General features: G+C 45.6%; 1 protein-coding gene across 2 annotated transcripts in view; it reads left to right on the forward strand.

Annotated features, from left to right (window-relative positions):
• Positions 1–24,345, forward strand: part of LOC124607035 (leucine-rich repeat-containing protein 4-like) — a 1,293,164-nt gene that overhangs the window by 1,055,141 nt on the left and 213,678 nt on the right. For both annotated transcript variants that reach the window (XM_047139208.1, XM_047139217.1), the window contains one exon: positions 17,804–17,813. The gene's annotated coding sequence lies outside the window, so the exon portion shown is untranslated. The remainder of the gene's footprint in view (positions 1–17,803; positions 17,814–24,345) is intronic.

Here is a 24,345-nt window from a genome sequence, read left to right on the forward strand (position 1 = left end):
GAAGTCGAGCGGTGGAGGCCGTTGCTGTAACGTAGTGAAGTCGCGGTAGACGAGTGATGCTGGCTAGCTAAAGTAGTTTTCTAATAACAGCACTGGTTTGGGTTTTGTGTAAGTAGGCTGTTTAGGTTTTTTTTTATTGGTAACGCCACGTAGCGCTCTGTATGAAAATCACTGGCTGTGCTGTGTGCAGTCTGTGGCTGGTTTGCATTGTTGTTTGCTGTTGTAGTGTTGGGCAGCTGGATGTGAATAGCGCGTAGCCTTGCGCAGTGGGAGGTGAGGTGCCAGCAGTGGTGGATGTGGGTAGAGAGATGGCAGAATTTTAAGAGCGGACAATCTGGACGTGTGTCCGCCAGAAAGAGTAAATTTGTAATACTGGATATCATGAACTGATATATATATATATATATATATATATATATATATATATATATATATATATATATATTATGACTTTTGAACACTATTAAGGTAAATACATTGTTTGTTCTCTATCAAAATCTTTCATTTGCTAACTATGCCTATCAGTAGTTAGTGCTTTCAGTAGTTAGAATCTTTTATTCCGCTGGCAGTATCGGCGCACGCTGTATTGCAGTAGTTTGAGTAACGAAGATTTTTGTGAGGTAAGTGATTCATGAAAGGTATAGGTTATTGTTAGTCAGGGCCATTCTTTTATAGGGATTTTTGAAAGACAGATTGCATTGCGCTAAAAATATTGTGTGTCAGGTTAGTGATGATCAGAATAAGTAGAGTAATGTCTGACTACGTTCAGTTTTGCTCAGCTGTTTAAAATAACGTAAGAGGTTTTCCAGCACAGCAATTCATAAATTTTTCAAAGGGGACGTTTCATTTGATCTATGTCAGTGCATATCTAGATTAATGGGCTTAATCTGCATGTGGAGATGTCTCATAGTTGTGAACTGAGACGGAGAAGATTGAAGATTATTGAGCGTCCTTACAGGAGTAATATGATACTACATTCGTAGCTAGCAAAGGATTGATTTGGTACGTTAACTTGAACACTCCTACATCGAGTATTTCTGCTGTCTTTAGAAACGTCCGGCATTGGGTTGCTTAAGTTACTGGTGTATTGGGAGTGGACAAACTATTCGCTCTATGAATCCCTCCGATGGGCATGGTGGTGTCGAGTAAGTGACAGTATGTGATGTTGTTCTGGGCTGCCCAATGTTGTATAAGACAGAGGAGCGATCTTTCTCCCCTAATGTGAAATTGATGCATCGAAGAAGCAATGACGCAAATAATGGTTCAACGATCGGTTTAAAGTTCAGGGAGAAAGCAAAACAGTGACAAGATTTGCTATTAACGTTGTTATCATCACTGAAAGGGAAGAAGAATTATAAGACTTATTGAATGCAATGAATAGTCCAATGGGTACAGAACATCCACTGAGAGTACAACAAAGATAAACGAAAGTAATGAGGAGTGGCCGAAATGAGATTAGCAACAAACGTAACATCGGAATTCGTGGCCACAGAGTAGACGGTGTTTAGGAATTCATCTGGGGAAAACCGGAAAAGAAAAGAATCGCATGCGGTGTTGTAGAAGAATGTAAAAAATTAGGTGGACTAAGATAAGCAACAACAAGTTCTCTACAGAGAAACTGAGAATATATGGAATACACGTACAGGTAGAAGGAATAGGAGACATCGGGGAATAACTTCCATCGTACTAGAGGAAAGGGCAAAATCTGTAGGGGAAGACGGAGATTGGGATACATCTAACAAATGAAGGGATTTCAGCATGTAACTTCAGGTAAAGTGATTTGCACAGGAGAAGAAGTCGAGGCGGGCCGTGTCAAACAGTCAGAAAACTGATGAAGTACGGGTGGCGTAATTGGACACTTTTAACGACTACAGCTAATGACGTGAAGACACGGTCTGATGCGCGACTGGGAGTGGAGACTCGTAGTCCAATATGCTGTGTTTTAAAACTTCATAAGTGTGCTGTTACACTATTTTATCATGTGAGCCGAGTGCCGACAACCTGAGATGAAAGCGTTACCTCTCGAAACGTGCTTTTCAATGTGTGAAGTACAGTTAAAAAAAAAAAAAAACAGCTACCCCACGTTCGAGATGTAGATAATATTAAACTGAATTGGCTGCTGGTGACTCTTCCGGCTTGTGCAGCTGTAGTCCATGAAATATTTTTGTTCCTGATATTTAGTCCAGAGCTCCGTTGGATATCTTCCTAGGCGGTCCTGGTCGGTTGAGTGTTGGCGACCTAGGACCATGAGCAGCTCTGTAGAAGTCCAACACAGCTCTGGATGATACGTCTGCAACAAAAGTGTTTATATACTACGGCCATATAAGCCTGAAGATTCGCCATCAGCTAAGGCAACCGGCCGTGAAAGTCTCCACTGTATGATTAAACTGAATTGTTTGAGTATTAACAGTATTATTCTTATCAGTAGAATTCACTACAGGCTAATTCCACTAAAGTCTCTCATACGTTGTCACAGGCCGTCTTTTGTTGTCTGTTTTTCAGTATAAAAGTTACTAATTAACATAGTATTAGCTACTATAAAAATTCTACAGTTTACGTAGGATGCGATTTGGTGAAAATCACTCCGAAGGAATTAATCGTGTTTCTGTTTTTTCCAAGGTAGGCCATTTTAACAAAGAAATAACGTGTTGGTGTTCAGTTTCTGATCTGCTAAAAGGAGTGCCATATTTTATCAAAACTGTTTTCAGTCCGGTTGGAAGCAATGATATATACCCATCCTTTGAAGCCTTCTCTGGCGGAAATTTGTACATTTTCAATAACAGAAAAAGTCGTTTATTCAATGTGTTTGAAAAAGTAGGCAGAAGAGAAACCGATGTACCCACGTAGCTAGCGCACGGTATATGCACTTTTTATCCACAGAGCGTTCTCGCATCTGATTTGCTATCTGGGTCAGCGTGTTTCCAGTCGATATGGCTTCTGGTCTAATCATAGGGCACCACGGGAAACTCTTCACGGTCTGCTGCCCTGCTATCGGACACGCCGGCCTACTCCTTGCCACGGATGACGTCCCCCGTGCCTGTAGCTACATTCACCGAGCGGAGAATTTGCTCCAAAAGCCAACCAGCGTCAAATTTGTTGCTCTAAAACGCTGAACGCAATAACAACTGGCCTGTCGTTGTCTGCGGCGCGTTGGCCACGACTACCAAACTCTCTATAAGCAAAGAGTGGACTGCTGACTTGCAATCTTGCAGCATGCGGAGGAAGATGGCGACCATATTCTATAGATGGCGGAGGTAGAAATGATTTTGTGAATCACTGGCGCCTTTGATGCACCCTGGGTTACTTCGACGTCAGATTGTGACCCAGCCTGGAAGGCAGCGACAACAGTTATCCAACAGCATGAAGTAAGTCCCTCATGTGACTGTCAGGATATCTGGGAAAACACTTACAATCTTACTGGGTTACCGCCAGTAGGTCGAATCCCTCTTCATCGGCTCAACATAGGTTACAGTTGATCTGGATTCCTCCAAATTCACTGACCTATTCAGCAACTGCTGGCACTTGACAAGGTCATACTGTATGTCAGTGTCGTACCAGTATTGTGCAGCCTGTTGCCTCGCCGCGATTCTTTGATCCATTGATACTTTAATTCCCGTGTGGCTTAATTCATTGTATTAGCCTTTCAGTTAGACGCCATCTCGACAGCCTACTCATCGTCCTTTTTCGCTACGCATCAGAATTATGTTGATGACTGTGGTGATTACAAGTCTGATATTTTAGTTGGCGGTGACTATGACGACAATAAAGGAACAGCGCAACGCTCGGTGGTTCCACGTAGCCTATTCTTTCCAACGGGAGCAGTAATGGCTGCCGAGCTTGATTTCTTCACCATGAGTGTTCCAGCTAAATAATTCTGTGTCGAGAATCGCTGATTAAACTTGACGTAGTGGCCTCAGCTAGGGTGGCTCTGAGAAATCACACAGGGTGGCATCCAACATTTGAACAAAACAGTGTAAATTGATGTTGGACATGGCGTTGGGGGGCGGGGGGGAGGGGGGAAAGGAAAGGAGGGAATTATTGATGTCAGCTGCATCGAGACTTCATGCAGAATCACAGTGTCGATAGCCCGGGACGTGAACGAGGAATCTGCTGCTTACTAGGCAGTTGTGATAACCAGGCACCATCCGGACACAGTATTCATCGGTAGTGCACGGACTACCTCGGCGCACCTCCCTGTTGACCCAAGGTCCCACCGAGCGCCACCTCCGCTGTCCCGTCCATTTCGCAATACCCGCTACACTGAGAATCCCGCAAGAAATGTCCGAGAGAAGAAGCATCGTCGTGTCTGGAAGAACAGACACCACAAATTCATATATTTGAGCAAAAGCCTTCTTGCTGCAACTGTGCAGCAGACGTGAGACGTCCTGTAATCCACAACTGCGCGCGAGAACCTTCCACCTGCCACCCAACAGTTAGTACTGCTCGCTTTGGATGTGAAATAAAATGAAACTGAACCGATAACTGAAGGGGAAGCGATCTATACCAGTCCTATTAAAAGACAATAAGAGTTAATTTTCGACTCGAAAATAAAAGCAATGTTGTAGAGCGAATCAGTCGTGGAGTGGAACTGTATCGAACAGCCAATGAAGACGGCGCCTTGGTAGGAGACAGAGGCCACATGGCGCACTCGGTGAGCGAGACTGGAAACGGACGAATGGTTGCGGATCGCGCGGCGCAGCGCTGCACGGCGGTGTCGGACGGGTAAGCCGCGGCCTTCTATCGGCCTTGTTAGAGCGGATTTGTCGACGTCCCGGTGGCGCCGCGCTTGCTGGAGAGAGGAACGTTGGCGAGACAATAACGGCGTCTGATTTACTGGCGGGCGTGAGGGCGGCTTTAATTGGCGGACACGTGGGAAGCACGCCTCGGCGGGGATTACCGCCCATTAGCAGTCGGCGGCTCCGTGCCACAAAACACGGCCGTCACGGGCGCGAGGACTGCGCGCCATTAATAACGGCATTTCTCTGACCTATGATTTCCAAGGTGTTTCACCGCTCAGGGGAGGATGCTACGACGCACTACGTATTGGCCGTAGATTGCAAGGATGTCAAAATACACTGACGGAAATAGGCAGTGTTACCTCACGAAACACCAATCCGAAAAATGTTCAAATGTGTGTGAAATCTTATGGGACTTAACTGCTAAGGTTATCAGTCCCTAAGCTTACACACTACTTAACCTAAATTATCCTAAGGACAAACACACACACCCATGCCCGAGGGAGGACTCGAACCTCCGCCCGGACAAGCCGCACAGTCCATCACTGCAGCGCCCTAGACCGCTCGGCTAATCCCGCGCGGCCACCAATCCGATATACGTCAAAATTTTTGGTGCTGTTCGTCTCATAACTTGTATCAAATGAATAAACATTCATTTCATTCGGAACTGACGTCCATAATTGTAATAGGATCCCGTGATTGTTCCTCGACGGCGAGTGTTCATCAGAGACAGGCGTGGCTATGGAATGTCTGATAGGACCATTACACTGAAATCATCTGACGGACAGAGTGAGCAGCAATCTGCAACTGTTTCCTGATGATTCTGGGGTGTATGGGAAAGTGTCGTCGTGGGATGACTGCAGTAGGATACAAGATGATTTAGAGAAAATCTCTAGCTGGTGTAATGAATAGCAGCAAGTTGCAGATATAGAGAAATGTAAGTTAATGCAAAGGAGTAGGAAAAACCGTCTTGTAATGTTCGAAGACATTGCAGCCGGTCGTCGTAAATTTCATTCCACGATATTTCAACTGGACACCTGCCAGTCATCTTCAGGTGAGCCAACGAAGAATGGAATGAAATTTACGGCTACAGTCCCGAAATCTCTTCGAACATTTAATTCTCCGGGAAAATTTTAAATTTCACAATCCTGTAATGTTAGAATCCAGTTTTAGTAGCGTGCTGCTTGATGCAGTCACTTGAGATTGTATATCTGGATGTATCGCTGCAAAGCCATGTGAAATGGAACAAGCACGTAAGAATTGTACTGGGGAAAGCGAATGGTCGACTTCGGTTTACTGGGAGAGTTTTAGAAAAGCTTGGTTCATCTGTAAATAAGAACGCATATAGAACAGTAGTGCAACCCATTCTTGACTACTACTCGAGTATTTGGGATCTCTTCCAGGTCGTATTAAAGGAAGATATCGACGCAATTTAGAATCGGGCTACTACGAAGGCTAGTCAACAATAACTGAGACTGACTTGTTTTCACAGATATTTATTACTCCATTTCATTGTTTACTTTATCTTTTTCAAAGTACTCCCCTCCTAGTTGAATGCACTTTTTATAGCGGCTCTGCCAGTTCTCGAATACATGGTGCAGGCCATTCTTTGTCAGGTTCTTGAGAATCGCCTAGTTTTCTTGAGCACTGCCTCAGAGGTCTCGAATCGAATGCCCCGATGGGAATAAAAAAGGAAATCACAGGGTGCAATACCGGGGCTATACGGTGGATGCGATACAGACAGTAGGTCAGCAGCTTAACGTGGTGAATTTGTATTTCTGTTTCTAGTCAGGACGATCATCTCGTTGTTCTGGCACCTCTATTACCGTGTAAAATTCACGTAACACGTGTCGAAGTAATGCTTTTGACATTACATTTAGAACATGAGGTGGCAATTATGACCAAAACTTTCACCGGAACATTAACAAATGTCAGATCATTGCATTCTTATTTCCACCAGCGAAGCACATCATTACAATAGAATATCATTCCAGTCTGTCTTTAGATGATAACGTTAAATATTACCCAGACAGCAAAATGTTTGCCCCTTTGTATGACAGTATTTGTTTAAATCGACATTTATACACTCCACAACATTTGAAATAGCAATTCAAGAGGAGAGCGTCTGATGAAATTTATTAGACGTGTTGACACGGATGTGAGATTCAATTGATCTCGAGAAAAATGAACTAATACAGTGCGTACAAGTAGACAAATACAGTGCAACAACAATAACGCGTTGGAGCATCTTTTGGTTCAGCATCGAGTTGATTAGACGTCTGATGTCCTGAGGCAGAATAGCCCACAATTCTTGAACAGGCGCCTGGTGGGGTAGCCGCGCGGTCTAGGGCTACCCCCCCCCCCCCCCCCCCCCCCCCCCGCTGGTCGGAGGAACGAGTCCTTGGGCATGGGTGCGTGTGTTGTCCACAGCGTAAGTTAGATTAAGTACTGTGTAGGCTTAGGGACCGATGGCCTCAGCAGTTTGGTCCCATAAGACCTTACCACAAATTTAAAAAAAAAAAAAAAAAAAAAAAAAAAAGGTCTTGAGCAGCACCTCCAAACAATGTAAAGAATGACATGGCAGCACCTGGAGTTCCCGCTGGTCCCACACAAGCTCTACTGCGGACAAGTCCTGAGAGCAGGCCGGCCGTGGGAGAGCCTGAACTGGACACAGTAAGTCTTGAGCAACGCGAGCTGTATGCGGACGAGCATTATCTTGCTGGAAAAGTGCCCTTGGTAGACCATGTGTGAAACATCCCACTTGGGGACGAAGAATATCATCAACATAACGGTGGCTCGTGTGTGTTCGACGTACTACAATTAGAGAGGACCGTCTATCGTAGGCTATTGCCTCATAAATCATTACGCCGGCTGTGCGGGCGTTTTGGCGCTTTACAGCGTGGCCGGAACTGTACCGTTTGCCAGCCTGTCTTCACACCCGTATGCGGTTATTATCTACCCCAAAACGAATTGGGATTCATTACTAAACACAACTTTTTGCCAATATGTGGCAGTCCACGTCTTTGGCACCAGTGTAGACAGAGTCGCCGGTGTCCCGAAGTTAACTGCAGTACACAAGGGCGCCTGGATTGTAAATTCGCATCCGCAAGGCGTCTGGAAATAGGTTGTGGAACTGGAACGGCAGGCACCCGTACAGCTGCTTGTACGGTCACTGTAGGCTCCCTGGTCGCTTACCGCACGATCCTTCCATCCTCTCCCATAGCCGTCTTCCTGGTCGCTCCAGACCCTTCACGTCGCACGTGTCCACTACTCTGACGTAACGCCCCGCCGATCGACCTGATGGAGCACAAGGCGAGTCAAGCAGCCTGCGGTTTCATGCCTATGATTAGTCCCCTCTCGAACTGACATAACTGTCATCCGACACGTCTACCTGGCATTCTGCACTTACTAACGTCCTTCTCGAGTTGGCATGTGATCGTCATGTGTATGACTCCTGCACTATGCGCCCTGCAAATAGGGTCTTCTGCCCGATTTCAGCGCCACTGAAGGTCTGTGGGCATGCGCATTCGCACCAAACGTGGATCATTTGCGTATCGGCTCTCACTGTATTTATTTGCAGAATTTCGCGTTTGTACCTTTCTTCCCTCGTGGTACGCTATTTTCGACGTTCCGGAGTGTATATTACACACAGTGTATGTAGCATTGTTTTTGCAAACAGGAAAATATTGCCGCTGTACATGCTGTTATTTATTTAAACCGCCGTTTAGAAATCATACACAGTTTATGTCATCAGTAACAAGAGAAGAAAAAGAAGACTGAGATTTTACCTGACGTCTACTGTAACAATCGACGTCTGATTGTTAGTTTACCATGTAAATCATCGTATAAAAAGAAAAAAATATTAGGTGGGTGCGAATTTACATGCAATCACTGAATTTACAGGTGAGAATCAGAATACCATTCTTTAGAAACCACCATGGTCAAAAATCTACAGTAAACTGCGTGACTGGATCTAGGTTCTGAAGAGCCTATATAACACTGTTATTTGCTAAGTATATCATGTCCATATTTGTTAAACATTTTTGTAGCAGTCGTGTTCTGGGGATAATGTGACTGTTTCTTACCACAGTGTGTAACGTACATGAAAAAGCATTATTAGTGTTTTTATAGTGGAAGAGCAGCTGTAGTGTTCACTGTGATGGGTGACGCATGCCTTTGATTTCTTGTAATTCATACCAATTATTCGTAATAGCATTTTCACAACAAAATGAATGTGGCATACTTTGCTGTTTTGAATCCTTGTTTATGAGTGGCAGTTAAACCGCCAGCATGAGTAATGTGCCATGCAACATAGACAGTGTGTAAAATCACCGTATTAGAGTAGTAGCTTCGCTTCTGAAGGCGGTTGTAGTGCCAGAAAAGGTGACAAAAGTGGAGGAAATAAATAACCGCTGCCAGACCTGAGACAGTGATCATTTGTCTTCGCTGTTACGAGGGGCAGTTTCGCAACTGGTTGCGTGCAGTCCGATGTTGCAAGTGAACTAGCTGACCTTGAAGCCGGGAGAACGGCGAAACATTGCGGGGACAGGGGAATGTCAAGAGAAGATATCAGCAACGGCTCACTGGCTTGCAGTTCTCTTACGAGTGTTTTTCTATTTTCCTTTTGTGAAGTTGAACGTGGCATTAACGGCGTAACCAGTGGAGACGAATAACTAGCGCACTTCCAATGGAGAATGATAAAATAGTTAGCCCAGGACTTATTGGGGAACGTAGCAGCATCGGCAAGGAACCAGAGCTGCATTTACGCGCAGCATATGTAGTCCGCAGCCTTGGGATCCGTACCGAAAGTACCCCACACCACAAAATTTAGAATAAATAACGAAATAATTGCAGCAACTTAAACTTTAGCTGAGACACTATCAACTGGCAAATGAAATGCTTCAGTTCAAGCCCTTTTACCACACTGTTTCGGAAGATACTACAGAAATGAAAAAGCTGTCACTTACGAAAGGTGAATGTACAAAACTTCTCCTTCAAAACAACGTCAAAGATTGTTCCTAACATTTAGGTAAGAATGTACCTATCATTTATCATCACATACAGAGTGGAGAAAGGTCATTTTCAAAACGGATCAAGACCTTCGCGTTAGAAGACAGACGCAATATTTTGAAATCACTTAATATTGAAAGTGATATTTTAAGACAACTGCGTTTTAGGTTATTATAAGGAGCTTCACTAATATGAAATGTATGTGCAAACTAATTACCCACTAAGATTATTTTAAAATTCGACTTTAATGCTTATACACGACTGGCCATTAAAATTGCTACACCACGAAGATGACGTGCCACAGACGCGAAATTTAACCGACAGGAAGAAAATGCTGTGATATGCAAATGATTAGCTTTTCAGAGAATTCACACAAGGTTGGCGCCGGTGGTGACACCTACAACGTGCTGACATGAGGAAAGTTTCCAACCGATTTCTCATAGACAAACAGCAGTTGACCGGCGTTGCCTGGTGAAAAGTTCTTGTGATGCCTCATGTAAGGAGGAGAAATGCGTACCATCACATTTCCGACTTTGATAAAGGTCGGATTGCAGCCTATCGCGATTACTGTTTATCGTATCGCGACATTGCTGCCCCCGTTGTTCGAGATCCAATGACTGTTAGCAGAATATGGAATCGGTGGGTTCAGGAGCATAATACGGAACGCCGTGCTCGATCCCAATGGCCTCGTATCACTAGCAGTCGAGATGACAGGTATCTTATCCCCATGGCTGTAACGGATCGTGCAGCCACGTCTCGAAAAATGGTTCAAATGGCTCTGAGCACTATGGGACTCAACTGCTGTGGTCATAAGTCCCCTAGAACTTAGAACTACTTAAACCGAACTAACCTAAGGACAGCACACAACACCCAGCCATCACGAGGCAGAGAAAATCCCTGACCCCGCCGGGAATCGAACCCGGGAACCCGGGCGTGGGAAGCGAGAACGCTACCGCACGACCACGAGATGCGGGCACAGCCACGTCTCGATCCCTGAGTCAACACATGGGGACGCTTGCAAGACAACAACCATCTGCACGAACTTTTCGACGACGTTTGCAGCAGCATGGACTATCAGCTCGGAGACTATGGATGCGGTTGCGCTTGACGCTGCATCACAGACCGGAGCGCCTGCGATGGTGTACTCAACGACGAACCTGGGTGCACGAATGGTAAAACGTCATTTTTTCGGATGAATCCAGGTTCTGTTTACAACGTCATGATGGTCGCATCCGTGTTTGGCGACATCGCGGTGACGCACATTGGAAGCGTGTATTTGTCATCGCCATACTGGCGTATCACCCGGCGTGATGGTGTGGGGTGCCATTGGTTTCACGTCTCGGTCACCTCTTGTTCGCATTGAAGGCACTTTGAAGAGTGGACGTTACATTTCAGATATGTTACGACCAGTGGTTCTACCCTTCATTCGATCGCTGCGAAACCCTACATTTCAGCAGGATAATGCACGACCGCACGTTGCAGGTCCTGTACAGACCTTTCTGGATACAGAAAATGTTCGACTGCTGCCCTGTCCAGCACATTCTCCAGATCTCTCACCAACTGAAAACGTCTGGTCAGTAGTGGGCGAGCAACTGGCTCGTCACAATACTCCAGTCACTACTCTTGATGACCTGTGATATCGTGTTGAAGCTGCGTGGGCAGCTGTACCTGTACACGCCACCCAAGCTCTGTTTCACTCAATGCCCATGCGTATCAAGGGCGTTTTTACGGCCAGTGGTGGTTGTTCTGGGTTCTGATATCTCAGGATCTATGCACCCAAATAGCGTGAAAATGTAATCACATGTCAGTTCTAGTATAATATATTTGTCCAGTGAATACCCGTTTATCATCTGCATTTCTTCTTGGTGTAGCAATTTTGATGGCTAGTAGTGTACTTTTAGGATCTTCAACAACAGAGAATACTCAAAGTATAATTTATTTCAATGTGTTATTGGTGAGAATAAACACGGAAAAGCCCCTGATAATGACGACTCAGCACAAGTGCTCAGCGCTAACGTGTCCAGCACCGCGAAAACTCCTGTGCGCAGCGCCTCGAATGATGTGCGCACTGTTAGGCGCACTCAACAGCAAAAGGATCAGAATACTAGTTCACTATAATCGCCCAAAAACCATTCAGCAACACCGCAGGCATTAACGTGTGGTAAAAAATGTACTTATACAGGAACAATAAACGATGGTGTCTTATGAGGCCGTCGTTATCAACATATTAGCTGTTGTAAAAACAAAATCTTACAAAAAATGGTTTAAATGGCTCTGAGCACCATGGGACTCAACTTCTGAGGTCATCAGTCCCCTAGAACTTAGAACCACTTAAACCTAAGTAATCTAAGGACATCACACACATCCATGCCCGAGGCAGGATTCGAACCTGCGACCGTAGCGGTCTCGCGGTTCCCGGCTGTAGCGCCTAGAAACGCACGCCCACTCCGGCCGGCAAAATCTTACACCAATATTAAAACAATAGTCTCAAAAATATAGCAGCCTAACGTGCGGCAGCGTTCGGAACGTTCGAAATGAGGGTCCTGCGAGTGGCAGGTTGTTGCAGAGCATGTGGGCGGCTCCGGCAGTCGCAGCCGGAGTAATGACGCGTGCCCGCTGGCCCAGGTAGGCAGGCAGGCGGTGCACTCGCCCACAATCGCGTTAATGGCCAGCAGCAAGGCGGGATCCGCCGCCCGGCGCCCTCTCCCCCCATCGATCTCGCGGCAAGAATTAATTAAAAGACTCGGTACGCACGCGAGCGCTTACGGTCGAGTGGCTCGCTTTAATTACTTCATTGCTATTGTTATTTGCTCTCGGCGAAAAATCCGCAAAGAGAGCGGCAGAGAGCAGACTCAGCTGCCTCGCTCTTGATTTTCCCGCTACCTCAGCTGAACTGCTGGTACAGGAACAGGAAAAGCCTTCACCTTTTTTCCGGTTTCCGAAAATGTGCCTCTCACTGTCTTCAATTTTCTTTTTGCGGCTGGATTACATAGTGTAAATAGGAAGGGTTAGTGATATCTAAAATTAGACCAAAAGTATGGTAATATTGTTTCACCCGAATTGTCCTTTGTGATTCATAGAAGGCTTAATTTCCGGAGTGTGTTGGGGCGTAAAATTCTGTTGACTATTAAAAAATGGTTCAAATGGCTCTAAGCACTATGGGACTTAACATCTGAGGTCATCAGTCCCTTAGACTTAGAACTACTTAAACCTAACTAACCTAAGGACATCACACACATCCATGCCCGAGGCAGGATTCGAACCTGCGACCGCAGCAGCAGTGCGGTTCTGGACTGAAGCGCCTAAAACCACTCGGCCACAGCGGCTGGCCTGTTGACTATTATACTGATGTAACAAAAGTCATGGTATAGCGTATACACATATACAGATGCCGTTAGCATGGCACAGACAACTTATAAATGGTCAGTGCAATGGCGGAGCTGTCATTTGTACTCAGATGATTGTTCAAATGTTCAAATGTGTGTGAAATCTTATGGGACTTAACTGCTAAGGTCATCAGTCCCAAAGCTTACACACTACTTAACCTAAATTATCCTAATGACAAACACACACACCCAAGCTCGAGCGAGGACTCGAACCTCCGCCGGGACCAGCCGCACAGTCCATGACTCAGATGATTCGTCTGAGGTTTCCGACCTGATTATGGCCGCACGACGGGAATTAACAGACTCTGAATGCAAGACAGTAGTTGAAGGTAATCAGTATTCCGAGATTTTCAGTGTCAAGAGAGTGCCGAGAGTACCAAATTCGTGGCATTACCTCTTACCACGGACAACGCCGAAGGTGACAGCCTTCACTTAACGACCGAGAGCAGCGGCTTATATGTAGAGTTGCCGGTGCTGATAGACAAGCATCATTTCTCGAAATAACCGCAGAAATCAGTGTTTTGTTGACGTCAGGAGAATTCGGCGAAATTTGGCGTCAGTGGGCTGTGGTAGCATAACAACAGGCGTGAGTGACTTTCCTAACAGCATGACGTCAACTGCAGTTCCTGTTCTGGGTTCGTGACTGTATCGGCTGGACCCAAGAAGACTGGAAAAGCGTGGCCTGGTCGCATGAGTCCCGATTTCAATTGTCGAGAGCTGATGGTAGGGTGGTAGTGATGGCGCAGACCCCACGAAGCCACGGACGAGGCACTGTGCAAACTGATTGGTGGTGGGTCTTAATGGCATGAGTTGTGTTTACGTGAAATGTACTGGATCCTCTGGTCCAACTGGAACTATCATTGAGTGGAAATGGTTATATTCGGCCAATTGGAGACCATTTGCAGCCATTCATGGACTTCATGTTTCCAAACAACACATCGAACATTTATGGGGCATAATCGAGAGGTCAGTTGGTGCGCAGTATCCTGAACCGGCAACACTTTTGCAGTTATGGACGGCTACGGAGGCAGCATGGCCCAGTATTTCTGCAAGTGTTTCCAACGACTTGTTGAGTTCGTAGTACGTCGAGTTGCTGCATTATGCAGGGGAAAGGAAGTCCGACATGTTATTAGGATGAGTTTGATAACTTTTCTCACTTCAGTGTATTTCAAGACTGACAGTGATCTTCGTCAGGTTCTGCGTACTCTCCTCTTACATGTGCTTGCTGCTTTGGTCTCAAGCAGACTGCGAGACATTTTTCATGTTTAAAATGTGACTGTTTGCAACAATGTTGGGTACAGATTTTGACTCTCGATTGTTTTCTAATGTTCGGAGCTATGTCTCGTGAAATGTGCGTCCCGTATGCTTTTGTATGTTGATGAATGGGGTAGCCGAGGAGATCTCCCTGATCTGAGCCCTGAACCCAGAATATTGCCTGAATTGAAGACCCTACCTCTGATTATTAAAATTTTCGAGACCTATTTCGATAAACCGTTTACCTAAACTACCGCAGAAGCTTAAGCTTGGATCTGTCAATCCTCATAATTGTGTCCATGTGGTCTAAGTACTGACGTGGATGCGTGGTGTTCTGCACTTGAGCAGGTCTTCAAAATTGAAAATTGATTCTTGCTCATTGCTCCGCGTAATATGTAGCCTAACAACAGTAGACATAGGACACGCAAAAACATAACACTGTTTTCGACCACGTCGCCCATGCCAGCCCAAGAAATTTTTACCACAGACTATGGATGGGCGTCGACAAACAATCGTAGGAGAAGCATGAGCAGGCGTCTGTGTACGAGCCTGCCCACTTGTTAATGATAATTGAATTGAACTGAAACATGTGTGTGTATGTGTGGTTATGATTAGTTTTTGGTTTTTATTTATTTACTTTTTTTTAGTAAGAATTCAGCTGTATTTCTTACTGCCCCCGTCTTATGATCTTACATTTTGAGAAAAAAATAGAACTCCCCGTCTAGATCTTAAAACAAATTTAATACTGTTCATTTATTACAAGTTCTCAGCTCATGCTATCTTATGACGGAAATATGTGAACCAAAACATATTGAGCTCGAATTAAAATGAACAGCTAATGAGAATAAAAGAGTTTCTTATTGATATGATTCATGGTTACTCTGAGCCTCTATATGTTTGAGGTCAGAAGTTAGCTTCAAGAGATGGCTCGGTCCGCAACATGAAAATTATTTTGCGATCTAGATGGAAAGTACATTTTAATATAAGTAAGAATCGTGGACTCCTACAAGGATTTTCTATCCTTTAATAACAAATTGGCAGAAGACATGTACGCAAAATCACGATGTTTAACTCCTGGTGCGGATGAAAAGAGCGGCGTGGCAAGAGGAAATGCTTAGGAACTTTGTGGTTGGGTGTTTACGTCCGACCGCTAGCACGCACACGGAATGTCCGGATGGTGAAAAAGGTTGGGGGTTGATTTGTGACCTTAGGAAGCTGAAACAGCGAGAGTTGCGACGTGTTGTGAAACGAAGTTCCGATGGTTGCACAGTGATAGTACTTGGGGTGGGATATTGAAGCCGAAAATCATCAACAGGCCAGGTGGATAGGACTACTACTACGAAAGTACGCTTGGGACACATTAAATCATCTGGAGTTTGGAGTAAAATGTGGTTTATTTGTTTAGTTTATAGCAGGAAGGGGGAATTTTAGGTAAGTAGAGCAGTTTAGTGTAACTAGTCATTAACAGTCAATAAACACTTCTTGGGTGATGGCTACATTATGGTAGAAATCTACATTTCTGTGAGGTCTCAAGTCCTCTGGTAGGCGCCTCAAGGAAATGTTGATTGCTAGCGCACTATGACACAGCCGTCAACCAAGAAGTATTAATGGGTTAATGTTAATGACCAGTCAGATGAATCTCAATACCAACATTATGAAAGCATTTGACTTAAACATTTTTGTTAAAAGTAACGGGGTCACTAAAGCCCAGTGCCAAAAGTATGGAAAATATGAACAGGTATGGAAGTATTCAAGAATTAGTACTATCTGTGGAGACGAAGTGGTTTGCTTTTCGAGTTAAGTGGAAATATACGATTTAGAGAAACATTCGATTAATTTGAGTAGGATGCAGTCTGACAGTCAATACTTTTCTTTATACATATACTTTACGAGTATGCAGTGAGACCCAAAGGCCTGTTAACATTTGATAATTCAATTTTCACGGAATAATGCGGGTAGAGACTTAAAAATTGACACACATCCTTGAAATGACAGGAGGTTTTATTGAAATAAAAAAAAATGGACATGGTGCTTCTTCTGATACATAAGCAATAATTAGCCTAACAATTGATTAGCAAAGACGATGATCTTTATAACAAATGCTGTACTTATCGGCCATTATTCAGCGAAAAAGAACTGTAATCGAGGGACAATATTGTGAACCTCACTGTACGGCATATGAGAAACTGCCGTCGCATAATGTCTTTTAGCGTTTGTAATGAGGTCGGACGATAGCGGTAGATTTGCGACGTAGGTAACTCTATAACCAATAATCACACGGACTGATGTCTGGGAATCTGGGAGGCCAAGCATGATGGAAGAAGCAGCTCAGCACGTGGTCCTCACCAAGCGATGTGCGCAGGAGATCTTTCACTCGTGTAGCAATATAGGGTGAAGTGTCATCCTGCATAAAAGTCGTGCCTTCCAGCAGGTGTTTACCAACCAGGCGAGGGATGATGCGATCCCGTAATATAACGGCGTACCTCACATAAATCACGCTGGGTAGCACCCGCCATTTCCTCTAAGGAGGGTGTGATCACCACGGATGTAGTAAATCCTCACCACGCCGTGGCTTTCTTCTCTTGCAATGGAAAGTCCACAACAGTTCTAGGATTTTCGGGAGCCCAAATTCTCCAGTTGTGGGTGTTGACAAACTCTCGGAGTGTGAAATGGACTTCGTCGGTCCACAACACTTTAGACAACAAATTATCAACTTCCCCCATTTTTTAATGTGTCCACACAGCAAATGCATTCCGTGTCACAAAATCGGTGGCTAGACTTTGTGCAGACATATATGTACTGTCCAGTGCCATCCATTAGCCGGTTTTTGCACTCGTTTTTAGTTTCATTAAAATCCCATGACATTTCAGGCATGTGTGTCAAGTTTAACTTCCTACCTACATTACGAGCATACCGTGAACGAGTGTATTTTCGAATGGGCTTTTGGGTCGCCCCGCACATCACGTGACGTGCGTATTCAACTGCCCGATGTAGAGGGCGGTCATAATAATGTGGTTCTCTTGTGTACACACTGCTCGCTGTGGAGTGGTACTACAACGGCGGGTGGTTGGAGCCGCCGACAAACCCTCATTGACGATTTCCCCCTGCCCTCCGGGCCGGTAACCCGAGCGAGGTCCGTTTTTGTAGCGGTCTTCCCTGAAACGTAATACACTTGCCCCGGCGAGGGCAAGAAGGGTGTGGCGGCGGCGGCGCCGCGCTGACTGCCCTGTGATCTAGTGTTACATATAATTAAACACTCGGCGCAGCGCCGCATTAATTACGTGCAACTGGGGCGGCGGTGGCAGTGGCATGCGCGTCTCTAATGAAATAGTTGGCTGCTCCGCTAAGATAGTGCTCCGCTCGGCGCGCGACGACAAGTTGCCACCTCTAATTATGTGTTTATCTCTTCTATTCCAGGTGGGCCTAGGTGAGTGACTGCTGCCGTAAGAGTGCGCCAGAGCTTATGAGAGGGTAAGAGGACGCTCGGTCATTACCTTATCCATCATGGATATGTATAATATACAGGGTGTTTCAAAAATGACCGTTATATTTGAAACGGCAATAAAAACTAAACGAGCAGCGATAGAAATACACCGTTTGTTGCAATATGCTTTGGACAACAGTACATTTTCAGGCAGACAAACTTTCGAAATTACAGTAGTTACAATTTTCAACAACAGATGGCGCTGCGGTCTGGGAAACTCTATAGTACGATATTTTCCACATATCCACCATGCGTAGCAATAATATGGCGTAGTCTCTGAATGAAATTACCCGAAACCTTTGACAACGTGTCTGGCGGAATGGCTTCACATGCAGATGAGATGTACTGCTTCAGCTGTTCAATTGTTTCTGGATTCTGGCGGTACACCTGGTCTTTCAAGTGTCCCCACAGAAAGAAGTCACAGGGGTTCATGCCTGGCGAATAGGGAGGCCAATCCACGCCGCCTCCTGTATGTTTCGGATAGCCCAAAGCAATCACACGATCATCGAAATATTCATTCAGGAAATTAAAGACGTCGGCCGTGCGATGTGGCCGGGCACCATCTTGCATAAACCACGAGGTGTTCGCAGTGTCGTCTAAGGCAGTTTGTACCGCCACAGATTCACGAAGAATGTCCAGATAGCGTGATGCAGTAATCGTTTCGGATCTGAAAAATGGGCCAATGATTCCTTTGGAAGAGATGCGGGCCAGACCAGTACTTTTTGAGGATGCAGGGACGATGGGACTGCAACATGGGGCTTTTCGGTTCCCCATATGCGCCAGTTCTGTTTATTGACGAAGCCGTCCAGGTAAAAATAAGCTTCGTCAGTAAACCAAATGCTGCCCACATGCATATCGCCGTCATCAATCCTGTGCACTATATCGTTAGCGAATGTCTCTCGTGCAGCAATGGTAGCGGCGCTGAGGGGTTGCCGCGTTTGTATTTTGTATGGATCGAGAGATCTGGCGCATGAGACGATACGTGGACGTTGGCGTCATTTGGACCGCAGCTGCAACACGGCGAACGGAAACCCGAGGCCGCTGTTGGATCACCTGCTGCACTAGCTGCGCGTTGCCCTCTGTGGTTGCCGTACGCGGTCGCCCTACCTTTCCAGCACGTTCATCCGTCACGTTCCCAGTCCGTTGAAATTTTTCAAACAGATCCTTTATTGTATCGCTTTTCGGTCCTTTGGTTACATTAAACCTCCGTTGAAAACTTCGTCTTGTTGCAACAACACTGTGTTCTAGGCGGTGGAATTCCAACACCAGAAAAATCCTCTGTTCTAAGGAATAAACCATGTTGTCTACAGCACACTTGCACGTTGTGAACAGCACACGCTTACAGCAGAAAGATGACGTACAGAATGGCGCACCCACAGACTGCGTTGTCTTCTATATCTTTCACATCACTTGCAGCGCCATCTGTTGTTGAAAATTGTAACTACTGTAATTTCGAAAGTTTGACCGCCTGAAAATGTATTGTTGTTCCAAGCATATTGCAACAAACGGTGTATTTCTATCGCTGCTCGTTTAGTTTTTATTGCCGTTTCAAATATACCGGTCATTTTTGAAACACCCTGTACATGCACATATATCTATAACGTCTGAAGAATTGGTTTTGAAGGAAAATCCGCTCTATAATTCTAGATACAGCGTCTGGAGCAAATTCTGAGATCAGATGTCCACAAATCATTTTATTAAAAATGCGTAATAAAAAAATATTCTCATAGAAGCTCCATGCATATTCGCCCTTCAAGTTAACCTTTAATTATTAACGTGTGATCCGACAGATTCCCAGCACATTTAGTTCATCTCAGTTTAAATGACCAAAGTTGGCAACACTGCCTGCCGTCTACCAATCCTCTCTCACATCTGTTTATTTCCGGTCACCAGTTTTTCATTCTAGTGCTGCTCATTGTTATTACCGTTTCACAGTTATTTAGTGGCTGGGACATTCCTGGACGCCCACATTAACACTTTCGCTACAAGATGATACCTAACAAGTAGGTGTAAATTCGCATACTCATGCTTAAAATGGCAAGGGAGGATTTTCTTTGGGGAATTGGATTCGGCTTGGTGCAAGACCAGCCAAAGAACAGGGCAATATTGGATTGCCTACGCAGAGAAATTCGCCAAAGGGCAGTAAAAATGAGTGGATAAACATCTGTTGTTAATGACAAACCAGCACAAGAAGTAGTGCCAGCAGCGAAAAGGGGGCACATCTTCTGGCCTAGAAATAACGATATAAAAACTCAATTTGCTTGTCAACAGTGTGGAAAATATGTGCGTGAAACGTTTCCTTATAGTCGTTGATCAATGTCTAAATGCTAGTTGTAATGAGTCATCAGATGAGGACTGTTGAATCACTGAATATTCAGTTTATATTGTGTAAAAATAGCTGTAGGTATTGTCTTTCGTCTAATGCAATAAAGTGCGTTATTTCTTCAAATAAGCATTATTTGATCCAGTTTCACAAATTGTATGGTTTCTTTTACATTAATTTGTCTTAAATAACCTAATTAATAATATTATAGTTATGCAGCAAGTTAACATACATTAAAATTGCTACACACGAAGATGACGTGCTACAGACGCGAAATTTAACCGACAGGAAGAAGATGCTGTGATATGCAAATGATTAGCGTTTCAGAGCATTAACACAAGGTTGGAGCCGGTGGCGACACCTGCAACGTGCTGACTTGAGGGAAGTTTCCAACCGATTTCTCATACACAAATAGCAATTGACTGGCGTTGCCTGGTGAAACGTTGTTGAGATGCCTCTTGTAAGGAGGAGAAATGCGTACCATCACGTTTCAGACTTTGATAAAGGTCGGATTGTAGCCTATCGCGATTGCGGTTTATCGTATCGTGACACTGCTACTCGCGTTGGTCGAGATCCAATGACTGTTAGCAGAATATGGAATCGGTGTGTTCAGGAGGGTAATACGGAACGCCGTGTTGGATCCCAACGGCCTCGTATCACTAGCAGTCGAGATGACAAGCATCCTATCCGCATGGCTGTAACGGATCGTGCAGCCGCGTCTCGATCCCTGAGTCAACAGATGGGGACGTTTGCAAGACAGGAGAACAACCATCTGCACGAACGGTTCGACGACGTTTGCAGCAGCATGGACTAGCTCGGAGACCATGGCTGCGGTTACCCTTGACGCTGCATCACAGACAGGAGCACCTGCGATGGTGTACTCAACGACGAACCTGGGTGCACGAACGGCAAAAAGTCATTTTTTCGGATGAATGCAGGTTCTGTTTACAGCATCATGATGGTCGCATCCGTGTTTGGCGACATCGCGGTGAACGCAAGTCGGAAGCGTGTATTCGTCATCGCCATACTGGCGTATCACCCGGCGTGATGGTATGGGGTGCCATTGGTTACACGTCTCGGTCACCTCTCGTTCGCATTGACGGCACTTTGAACAGTGGACGTTACATTTCAGATGTGTTACGACCCGTGGCTCTAACCTTCATTCGATCCCTGCGAAATCCTACATTTCAGCAGGATAATGCACGACCGCATGTTGCAGGTCCTGTACAGACCTTTCTGGATACAGAAAATGTTCGACTGCTGCCCTGTCCAGCACATTCTCCAGATCTCTCACCAACTGAAAACGTCTGGTCAATGGTGGCAGAGCAACTGGCTCGTCACAATACGCCAGTCACTACTCGTGATGACCTGTGATATCGTGTTGAAGCTGCATGGGCAGCTGTACCTGTACACGCCATCCAAGCTCTGTTTGACTCAGTGCCAAGGCGTATCAAGGCCGTTACTCTGTCCAGAGGTGGTTGTTCTGGGTTCTGATTTCTCAGGATCTATGCACCCATATTGCGTGAAAGTGTAATCACATGTCAGTTCTAGTATAATACATTTGTCCAATGAATACCCGTATGTCATCTGCATTTCTTCTTGGTGTAGCAATTTTAATGGCCAGTAGTGTACTATGGGGATCCACTGGAGCCCGCGTTACAAGTTTTGCAAAATAGTGGCACGTTAACAAAGGAAGGTTAACATTGCGCTGCCGTCCTCTTAATGCCCCCTGGTGTATTTCGCGGTGTTTGCTGACTGTGGTGGTCGGAGACTGTACTCACGGGCGCAGGCTGTGATGACACGGGTCGACTCGCCGCGGCGCGACACGGAGACGTGTTCCTGCAGCAGCGGCCGTAGTATTTACCGGACGCGGGCATAGCCGGGCAAACAGAGGGCTGTGCGAGCGATCGACATACATTGTTCGGGCAGCGGCGGCCACATATCACGGTCGCGTGACGTCGCTGGATTGTGTCCAGATCGTATATTTGTTCGGCGCGGCCGTGTGGCCGCGCGCCGCGTCTCCCGACATAAATCATTTCTGGTGCGCAGCTCAGCCACCGCGCCGGCACTGCCTGCTGCCCGTTACCCGCTCCGCTCTGTATTGCCTTCTTATACTGTGACCCGACGCCGCACCCCGGGGGCCTCCCAGTGACACACGTTGCATGATGCGTGCTCTCCGCAAAGCCTTGGCAGGTATCCTCAGTCTGAAAATGGCACCTATCTTTTGTGGAATGCGCCTAGGACCGTTTGTGTGAGCAAACATCACTACACTAAATTTCTGCTTATTGATTAGCTTTAGGTTGAAGGTTTGAATAACTTTATTGGAATGGTAACGGAAATATGGCGTTGCTGTGAGAAACAAAGAGCCCGCCCGTGTGGCCGAGCGGTTCTAGGCGCTTCAGTCTGGAACCGCGCGACCGCAACGGTCGCAGGTTCGAATCCTGAATCGGTCATGGATGTGTGTGATGTCCTTAGGTTAGTTAGGTTTAAGTAGTTCTAAGTTCTAGGGGACTGATGACCTCACATGTTAAGTCCCATATTACTCAGAGCCATTTGAACCATTTTTTTGAGCCATTTGAGAAACAAAGTTACAAATTTTCTGTAACAACAACATGTATTTTCTAAAATTCATGAAAATACTTCTTAATCACTCACTTTACTTAATAGAACGATTATATGGAATGCTGGCCCTTCATCCGTAATACAAAACGGAAATAGCAGTTTTATTCTACCTGACTATCTCTCCTAAGATGAGTATAGGGGCCATCACGCAGAGCGGCTATACTCACCAGAGTCTCAGTAGGAAATGCCTAACCGTCTCCCCTTGTCCAGGGTCCACACACGGTGGCCGGAATGGCTCAGAGAGTCCTCACGGCGGCTATTTACCAACCTAACGGGACCTGCTAACGCGCGGGGAACTGAAGTCTCTCTGGTCCAGTGCAGTCGCACTCTACTTTATACAGTGGTTGGCTAAACTGCATCTCCACATTCACAGAACCCACAGCAGGCTGCCCACACATATGTCAGCAGACGACCCGTATTCACATTCGCAGACTATACTTAGAGTGATAATATAACATAATTCCGAATGATAAATCTTATATTGATCTTACCTGAGTGTCGGAAGGGCACCAAGGTATGTTAAGAGTATGTGACTGTTGTCTGAAGCCATGTAGCGGCTCACATGTAGCCGTTACAACGTGCTTTCCGTGTGCTCGCGACTCATGTTCTTAGACAAACAGCGCTGTTTTGTTTCACCGATACTCGGTAAGGAGATGCTAGAATCGAACACTAGGACACTGCAAAGTTGTGTACAAATTTGGCTAGACGGTACTGGACTATCGCTTAAACGTTGTCCACGCGAGGTTCAAATGGTTCAGATGGCTCTGAGCACTATGGGACTTAACAGCTGAGGTCATCAGTCCCCTAAAACTTAGAACCACTTAAACCTAACTAACCTAAGCACATCACACACATCCATGCCCGAGGCAGGATTCGAACCTGCGACCGTAGCGGTCGCACGGTTCCGGACTGAAGCGCCTAGAACCGCTCGGACACACCGACCGGCTCCACGTGAGGAACAGGAGACATATAAAATAGGCAAATAAAGGCACATGAGCTTTCTGGCGCTTTTTCTCTCATTCTTATCGATGTGCCGCCATGCATTAAATACACTGACGCAAAAAATAGCCGATGTTATGATATTTATTTAGTACATTTGTCTAGGTAACATATTTTAGCGACGAACATTGCAGGATCACAGGTTAATGGACTGAAGCGCCGAAGAAACTCTTATAGGCATGCGATTCAAATACAGAGATATGTAAACAAGCAGAAAACGGTATTGCAGTCAGTAACCACGATATAAAACTAATATTTCGCGGATTTGTTAGATCGGCTTCGGTTACATCTGCCACAATTACAGGTTATCAAGATTTAAGTGTCCGCCCCCGGTAGCTGAGTGGTCAGCGCGACATAATGTCAATTCTAAGGGCCCGGGGTCCATTCCCGGCTGGTTCGGAGATTTTTGTCCGCTGAGGGACTGGGTATTGTGTTGTCCTAATAATCATTTCATCCCTATCGACGCTCAAGTCGCCGAAGTGGCTTCAAATCGAGACTGGCATCCGACGAACGGTCTACCAGACGGGAGGT

This window comes from Schistocerca americana, chromosome 1, assembly GCF_021461395.2.
Source record: "Schistocerca americana isolate TAMUIC-IGC-003095 chromosome 1, iqSchAmer2.1, whole genome shotgun sequence".
In the NCBI taxonomy this organism is placed as follows: domain Eukaryota; kingdom Metazoa; phylum Arthropoda; class Insecta; order Orthoptera; family Acrididae; genus Schistocerca; species Schistocerca americana.